At 39.7% G+C, this 9,685-nt stretch overlaps 1 non-coding gene across 1 annotated transcript; it reads right to left on the reverse strand.

The window, feature by feature from the left end:
- Positions 1 to 9,390: 9,390 nt before the first annotated feature.
- TRNAR-UCU (transfer RNA arginine (anticodon UCU)) lies at positions 9,391 to 9,463 on the reverse strand. Its single transcript has one exon. It is a non-coding gene; the product is annotated as a tRNA-Arg (tRNA).
- Between the last annotated feature and the right edge of the window lie 222 nt (positions 9,464 to 9,685).

The raw sequence follows: 9,685 nt of genomic DNA on the forward strand, positions 1-9,685 counted from the left end.
AGGCAATATCTGGACGAGTGGCTATCATGGCATATATAAGACTGCCCATTGCGGATGCATAGGGAATCTTGGCCATCTCAACCCTCTGCTCATCTGTCTACGGACAATCAGCCTATGATACCTTCACATAAGAAGGCAATGGACAACCAATAGGCTTTACGTCCTGCATGCGGAAGTGCTCAAGGACTTTATAAATGTACTCCCTCTCTGACAAGTAGAGGAGTCCCTGATGCCTATCGCGTCTAATGCGCATACCAAGTATGTGAGCGGCATGTCCTAGATCTTTTATCTCAAAGCCCTTCTTGAGCTGAGCCTTAAGAGCATCTAGCTCATCATGAGCTTTCCCTGCTCTATCAGCATATCATCCACATAGAGTACCAAAATCAATAAAGAACCATCACGGGCTTTCTTCGTGTAAAGACACGAATCCATAGCACTCCGGCTGTAGCCCTGCGGCGGCTGCATAAAGGCATCAAACTTATGATACCACTCCCTAGGTGCCTGTTTCAAGCCATAAAGACTTTTCTTCAATTTGCACACTAGGTGCTACTTGCCAGGTTCTGCAAAGCCCTTAGGTTGCTCCATATAAATCTCATCATGTAAGTCCCCATGTAAGAAAGCCGTCTTGACATCCATCTGGTATAAATCCAAATCAAGCTGAGCAACCAAAGCCAAGACTAAGCGCAGGGTGGTCATCTTAACCACAAGAGAAAAGATCTCGTCAAAGTCCACACCATGCTCTTGCTTAAAACCCTTTGCTACCAATCTAGCCTTGTATGCTGGCTTGGGGTGTCCAGGGGCACTTTTTAGCTTGTACACCCACTTGCATGGCAAAGCCTCCTTGCCCGTAGGCAAGGAAACCAAATCCCAAGTATCATTCTTATGCAGGGAGTCTATCTCAGACTGCATAGCCCTCTCCTAGGAGTGACTGTCACCCCTGCGCATAGCCTCATCATAGGTGAAAGGCTCTCTTGCATCTATAACCAAGACATAATGTATCGAGGGCTGAAATCTATCAGGTGGACGTCTATCTCTAGTAGACCGTCTCACGACAGGCTCTACTGCCTGCCAGCTGCCTGTCCAACACCCTGACCATGAGCATCTGCTACAGCTATAGGCTATCCAACTGGCTGTGCGGGAGCTCTTGGCTCCTCTTAAAATATGACCCTACAGATCTCAACAACTCTCTCAGGCTGCCTATGCATCTTGTCTTCATGAAAGACTACATCATGACTACGGATGACTTTTCGCACCTGCAAATCCGAGAGATGGTAACCCATCTTGCCTACATCCCCATAACCAAGGAAAATGCATTTGACACTCTTAGGATCCAGCTTACTTCTCTTGTCCCTGGGCACATGGCAAAATGCCTCACATCCAAAGACACGGAGATGCGCATAAGAGGGAGGTTTTCTAGTCCATACCTCCTCGGCAACCTGAAAATCCAAACCACTAGAAGGTGATCTATTTATGATATGCACAGCTATACTAACGGCCTCAGCCCAAAAGCTCTATGGTAGGCCTACGTGGTTAAGCATACTACACATACAAGCTCCTGGATGGTTCTATTCATCCGCTTTGCCAAACCATTCTGGGGGAGGTGTAGGGGGTGTTCAACGGACGCTTAATACTCCTCTTATCACATAACTGCTCAAAAGCACGTGAGACATACTCACACCCATTATCTGTCCTCAGGCATTTTGGCCTATACCCAGACTGGTTCTCAACCAATGCAAGCCATCTCTGAAACACAGCCAAGACATCGAATTTCAGCTTAATGGGATAAGCCCAAACTTTTCGTGAAAAATCACCTATGAAAGTAACAAAATACTTGGCACTATCCATAGACATGGACCCACAGATATCCGAATGTACCAATGCTAAGGGCTCACTCATGCGTGGCCTACCAGACTTCTTATGCATAGACCTACTCTGCCTGCCATAAAGACAATGCTCACATGAATCAAAACATGTATAATCAAGGGGCGGTAAGTACTGCAAACCAGAAAGCATTTTCATTCCCTTCAAATACATATGGCCCAAACGGGCATGCCAAAGAGATACTCGTGGGGCAGACTTGTGAGGCCCAAACGGGCATGCCAAAGAGATACAAGTCTGCCCCACGAGTGATCTTCCATGCAGAGTCTCCAAAACATACATGATATCATGCATCATCAAGCTGTCCAGCTGACATGAGACTACGTGTCAAAGTAGGTACATGACGTACATCCTACATAACAAAACTGCTGCCTGAAGGAAACTGTAGCCTAACATCATCAATGCCCACAATATCAAGAGAGCTGTCCTCACCCAAGCGCACAGAACCCGAAACAGTACGATATGAATGAAACCACTCTCGGCAAGGTGTCACATGAAAGGACGCACACCTGAGTCCAAGAGCCAACACTGTGCATACATAGAGTGTATCTCTGTCATCTGCGAAGCACTAGAAAAAGCTGCTAGGATATAATCATCATCATCAACATTCTCAGGCTGCATAACATTGATCTCTTCAATTTTAACACTGGACTTTGCAGGTACTATGCTGCGATCAGAAGACTTATCCTGCACTTTGTCTTTCCCCTTATCTCTGCACCTTTCATTGCACAATTCATGGCATTGTGGCCTAATATGGCCCTTTTTTCCACAATGGTGACAAGTAACATGTGCATTCCTACCACGGGATTCGCTACGTGACTTCCCACAAGACTTGGACCGAGATTTCTGAGAATCCCGTCCACAGACACTACCACTGCCATGCTTTCCATATCCATCATTCCTGCCTCTAACTATCATAGCATGAGACACACGAGAGGCATCCAAATTCTTACGGTTAACCTCTTCCTGCAGAAGAGCACTCTCAACATTAGATAATTTCAAGGTAGCAGTAGAGGCACATAATGCAGTGCCGAATACATCCCATGACTCATTAGGAGTACCAAGCAAGAAAAGAGAAGTGGCATCCTCTGCAAAAGTGATGTCCTGCGAAGTCAACTTCTTGAGTATAGCATGGAACTGGCTCAAGTGAGTAAACATAGTCACATTCTCCTTCATGCACAGATCCATAAGCTGCTTCAGCCAATACATCTAACTCACTGGACTTTTCTTGTCATAGAGATTTTTGATCTTTTCCCACAACTTCCATGCACTCTATTCTTCCTCAAAGACATTATAGTGAACGTGTTCTGTGAGAGACAATACAATAGTGGACTTGCATAACTCATCAAGCTCAAGCCATTCCTCATCTAGCATAGTTGCACGCGGATGTCCGCTTAACCTCAAAGGTTTGATCTGCAATTTCTGCACCAACACCTGCCAAATCTATTTCTTCCAATAAGAGTAATTCGTACCGTCAAGCTTAGTGATGTTGAAAATAGCATGATCAGGGACGAACTCGCTATAATGCAGGCTGGAAGACTGCAGACAGTTCAAAACTGCTTGTTGTTTACTGCAGAAAATGACCAAAAAATCACCAAAATCGAGGAAAAATAGCGAAGAAAGTGGAACCAAAGCTGTTTCCCACCAAGTACTAGTGAAAGTACATCATTTCAGAGTGTTTCAGTATGAAAAATCCATGTCAGTCCATACATATATGCTTGCTGTAATAAATTTCAGATTTTAGTAAAAGAGAGCTAACAGTGCCAAAATCGGATCCCAAGGCAATCAGATAAATACTACCAAGACCAAAGCCGGCATCATGCGGGCATAGCATAAGCATATGATGGTCGATAAGCCTGAATCCAACACCCAAGTATGTCATACAAACATTTGCCAGTGAGTAGGCACGCCCCCCAAGCAACGGGGCAAAGTGTTCCTGCCACTACCAAAACTTGACACAAGTAGGTGTCAGTTCACAAAGATACGCATCCGAAATTGAGACTTAGCTCATAAGCATACAGTAAACCAAGACATATGATGTATCATCCCAAAAGGTAAAAATTCCCAAAGTCTCAAGTGTCTATAACTGCTCAATAGCATGTAACGGCTCAATGCATAAAAGTACCACCTGCTCAATGTCTGATAAGCATTCAAGAATGCTCCCACTAGCACAAAAGTTGTATGTACGAGCTCAAGAGCTCAAGCCAAGGCAAGACACAGTGCCAATGACATAAGTCCAAGACAATACATCAATAGTACATCCCGAACATGTAGGCGGTAGAGCATCCGTATGTAGCATCCAAATGCTTTGCAAAGCGAGCTCAAGCTCAATCAACGATCCCGAATCAAAACCAAGCTCTATGTCGAGCCCCAAGTGCCAATACATCACCATATATGTCCGAAACATAGCCCGAAAAGCATAGGCATAAGTGTACATGAGTAAAATAACTTCAACCCAACTATGTACAGCAGTGATTTATTGTTCAAAACTGAGAATTTCAGCACCAAAATCAGCTCCAACTGGTTGCCAAACAATAGGCATACATTCCCCTAACATCCGGGCATCAACCCAAAACAATGTTAAATCTGTCCAAATGCTATGCCAACGCATCAACCATCAAAACCAAGCATCAAAGCATGTTCATATGCCCAAAATGGAGCCTTTCCAAGTGCCAATGGAGGGGGAGAGCTACTATTGTGACTGTCAATGCTGAAGACATATATGGGAGGGCTGTGTGATTCTGCCAACTATAAATGCTGGTCCTGGGGCTACAAAAAATGGTGGCCAAGCTTTAGAGGGATCCGTTTAAAGCCAAGGAAGGCCTCAAACAAGCTCCAGCAAGTCTTGTTCAAAGGCAAGTGAGATATGAAGCAAGGGAGCTTCAATGGTGGCTACCCCAATCTTTTTTACAGCCTATGAGACCTGAGAACTGAAGTAAACCCTGAAGAAAATGATCATATACCTCTGATGTAATGCCCTGAAGGTACCCAACAATGCCGAGAAGGTGCTCGAGAAGACGGGGAGTGACGGGAGCTCGAAGGAGTCGGATATGGCTGCCGAGAAGGAGACCCAATGCAAATAGGGAGTCGATGGGATGCTAAGAATGCCGCAAACCAAGCTCAAGAGTCGGAAAGCAAAGCTGTGATACCAGTTAAAAGGGAGCGACGGATCGAAGGTTGGACTCGAGAGCTATGGCGGGAGAGCAAGAGCAAGAAAGGGAGAGACTAGAAATGGGAACTCCAACAGTCACAATGTGTGACCGGGCCTTCCTTTATTCAAACTGTCACTAAAAGAATAAAGAATAAAGTGACGGTGATGGGCACCCGCCACCTGCAGTGTGCAGTGGTGGCGGTGACTGTTAGTGTAGTAATATACGGGCGGCTAAGCAGAGGCGCCTTTACCCCCAACAGACTTGGTGCACCCAAATGGTGGAGAGCATGAAGATGTTAAAGGATATGTCATTGGTAGAAGTCTGGACATAAAAAAGGCCATTTAGCTTAGGAATTAATGACTTTATTCATGACAAGAGATTTGAGGTGGACCAATGGGAGAGAAGTAGTGTGTAAATTTTATCCACTCCCTTTTTCACCATGGACCCACTACAAGCAAGCTTGTCCCCCTATTTTGAAACCAAAAAAAAAACTTTACCTCTAACAATGTGGCCCCCATCTTAGATAAGCCCCACAAGACATCCAAAAGTGAGAGAAGCAAAAGTTGATTTTTTTTTTTTTCATCCTCTCTCAAAAGGATCCTTTTTTCTTTTAAAAAACTCATTTCATATTGTGTATAGTCAAATGAAAGATTGTTTTCTATATTTTTATGAGAAATGCTTCTTTTTTTAGCATTTCCTCTCTCCACTCTACAAATCCATCTATCAAATCTTGCCAATACATCCTTCCTTCTACAACCATAGCCATAACCATAAAGTCCACATTGTCATTTGGTGCTTGACTGTCAATGTAGTAATACACGGGCGGCTAGGCAGAGGCGCCTTTACCCCCAACAGACTTAGTGCACCCAAATGGTGGAGAGCATGAAGATGTTAAAGGAGATGTCATTGGTAGAAGTCTGGACATAAAAAAGGCCATTTAGCTTAGGAATTAATGACTTTATTCATGACAAGAGATTTGAGGTGGACCAATGGGAGAGAAGTAGTGTGTAAATTTTATCCACTCCCTTTTTCACCTTGGACCCACTACAAGCAAGCTTGTCCCCCTATTTTGAAACCAAAAAAAAAAAAACTTTACCTCTAACAATGTGGCCCCCATCTTAGATAAGCCCCACAAGGCATCCAAAAGTGAGAGAAGCAAAAGTTGATTTTTTTTTTTCATCCTCTCTCAAATGGCTCCTTTTTCCTTTTAAAAAACTCATTTCATATTGTGTATAGTCAAATGAAAGATTGTTTTCTATATTTTTATGAGAAATGCTTCTTTTTTCAGCATTCCCCCTCTCCACTCTACAAATCCATCTATCAAATCTTGTCAATACATCCTTCTTTCTACAACCATAGCCATAACCATAAAGTCCACATTGTCATTTGGTGCTTCATAGTTACCTTTCATCCCTTTGTTTTAGTCAGCTCCTTTCTTTCTTCCTTCGCAAGATTATAAGTTTCTTCTTCCCCCTAAAGTCATTTTGATGGCATCTACAAGTCATCAATGACATCCTTAAGATTTTGTCAATGCTTTTTATGTTCATAATATAAAGGGAAAGCATAGACAATGGATAGGATTAACATTCAAGAAAGATTCATGCATCTACAACAAGAGCAATAGACCCTCTTTGAGTAGGAAATCTTGAGTTATTGGAAAATTATTGGAAATGTAGATTTCTTGGGTTGAAAGAGGTTAGAGATGGTATTCTACTTATATTAGTACAACATGTATACAGTGGAAAAGATTTGAAGTGTGTCCCCATGATATGTGGCATGTATTCCCGTCTAATTGTAAGTCATTTTGTAATTTTGCAATACTCGATTTCTTAGTCATGTTACTTTGCACTCAGGAATTTTATCTATTATATATATCTTCTCTACTTACAATTTTTTTTCATCAAATTTAATAGAGGAAAGAATGTTTGAAGCTTTGTATATTGATGTAGGCAAAATCTTAATGGATGGAAAATTTTCACAAAGCCCTCTCAACTATAAAGCATTAATTTAAAAAAAGTGTTTATATCTTTAAATCCATATGGTGCTCTTGAACTTCTTCTTTGCTTGGCATTCAACTCAATTGAGTGGCTAATTTATATTTTTTTAATATTTTTTCAAAGCTACTAATCCACATTATCATCCTCATTTGTCAGTTTATAAAGTTATAGGTGAAGAGTTCATCGCGTCTATTTGGGATAATGTGTATAGTGTGCATAGAGGTGATCTGTGCTCATGTAGAATACCTAGACTAGCATTGCATTTCATTGCTTGAATGTACATTTTTTACTATACATCCATGTCCATTATGAATGGTGGATAAAGAAAAAAGGTAAGTATATCTCTTTAGAGTCCAATTAAGATGAGGGTCCACAATGAAATTCATATGCCAAATGGGTTAGTAAAGAAAGTCTCAATGAACTAGTATTGGAGCTTATTAAATGTGCATGAACATCTAACTTTGATAGGGAGTGTGGGCACTAATCATTTTAGCATTCGACTTAGATGTAGAAAGGTTTGTTTATATATGTTTGTCAATGATTTGTTACGTTTTGATGCTCGCATAATAATTTTTATTTTCTTCCAAGTGGAAAAGGGAATAAAGGAGACCCTCATAGGTGGCAACTATAGATTTGCATTGAGTTGAGATTCATATACAATTTGATTATGGACTTGAAATGAAGAATAATAAAATATATTTTGCTAACCCACTAGATTTTTTTGTTTTGTAGATAATTTGATTTTTAACATCTTTAATTATTATTATTTTAATGGTCATGTGTAAAGATACTCTTATCTCAGACCTTATATACATAAGACTCCATGTCCCTCATTCTCATAACTCTCACCTCTTCCTTATTCAATTTGCAAGCATAGAGAACTTCCCATTCACCAAATTCATGTTTTTTCTAGAGAACAAAATTTAGACTTCAAGAAGACCTCTTCTAGATTGTAAACCGTCAAGTCTCATACTATGATACTATTCTCTAGCATGGGTCTAGCTATTGAGTGTTTAATGACTTTTCTTTTTTTTGGGGGGGGGGGGGGGGGGGGGGGGGGCATTGAAGTGAGTTTTTTGGTGTGATCTTTAAGGTTTTAGATTCTTTTTCATTGTTTTTAATATGTTTGAGTGAGTATATATTAATTAAAGATATTTTAGAAACTCGTTTGGTTTTGGGATTAAGTATTTTATTTAGTTCTAATACTACAACAGGAGGGACACGTAGCATAACAAATTTCAATTGTAATATATTTCTTGGTCGAACTTAATAATTTTTTTGATTATATAACATATAATAATAAATAACAAAAGAGAATGGCATTTTTCTCCACACTTATTCTAAGCATTCTATAATATACATAAATATTATATTTTTGCATTTATATCCCAAAGCCTCCAATTTAAACCTTTCAACTTCTCAATGACTTATAATTTTTTAGAAGATAAATTTAGTCACAAATTAAATAAATATTTGATGAAATTGTTTAAAGTTTTAAAATGAGTCCTAAGCATTTAAAGAAAGGTTTAAAACATTTAACGAGTATATGGTCCATTTAGACCATATAGTATGCGTATGTTATGAAAGCTACTTTTAACTTGTTTATTCTTATAACTCCATTTTTCCAAATGCTAATTTATCGAATGTCCTAGTTGACTTACACATCCTAATTTACTTACACAATTTGACATTTTGATGAACGATCCAAATTGATCCAAAAAGTTCCCTCCTTTTAGCTATTGATCCTAACACTCCTCCCTTTTAAATGCCCGTGTGAGGTATTGTTGAGATAAGCCATCCGACTAATATATGTGGCGTAATAGAATTTGGTTGTAATTTGTTTCTTGGATAAACTCGATAAGTTATTTTATTGTATAAGAGAACAATAAATAATAGAAGTGAAGGATCTTTTAGCCCACCTATTTCTAAGCATTCTACAATATACATAAATACTACTTTTTTGCATTTACATCGTGAAGTCTCCAATTTATTAATATGCTAACTTTTTGCTAACTTGAAAATTTTAAACAAATAGATTTAGTCACAATTTAAACAAATATTTGACAAAAATGTTGTTACATTTATTAATTTTTCAACTTTTTAGTAGCCTATCGAATATTTGTTGGAAGTAACTTTTTACTAACCTATCAAATATTTGATAAAGCTATTGGATCTTAGAATGAGCCGTGAGCAACTAAAGGGAGGGTTAACACGGTTTAAAGATTATGTGGTCACATTTATTAGTCTTCCCAACATTTATGTGGTCACATTTATTAGTCTTCCCAACTTTTCATTCGGCAAAAAACTTTAGTCGCACATCTAGTAGATCTCAATACTGATCCAAATAATTTAGAATTTCATGTCACGCCCGGTGGGACTCGAACCCACAATCCCTTGATTAGAAGTCAAATGCCTTATCCATTAGGCCACGGGCGCTTTGTTGACTGGCAACGGATGTGTTCATATAATTTTTAAATTTGAGGCTTATGAAAACTCCACCACCTTCTTTTCACCCGTCGAGAAACTACAACATATGATTTGCTTGACCGAAAACCGCCATCTTAATTTGTCACATCGCCTAAGAAAAAGATGTTGGACCTAGATTGAAAACGCTATTTGATTCATTACTTCCGAACGCCCCTAACAATCCGAGGTGCT

The sequence above is a fragment of the Lygodium microphyllum genome, chromosome 4 (genome assembly GCF_053477565.2).
Source record: "Lygodium microphyllum isolate KBCC chromosome 4, Lygodium_microphyllum_v1.1.10, whole genome shotgun sequence".
In the NCBI taxonomy this organism is placed as follows: domain Eukaryota; kingdom Viridiplantae; phylum Streptophyta; class Polypodiopsida; order Schizaeales; family Lygodiaceae; genus Lygodium; species Lygodium microphyllum.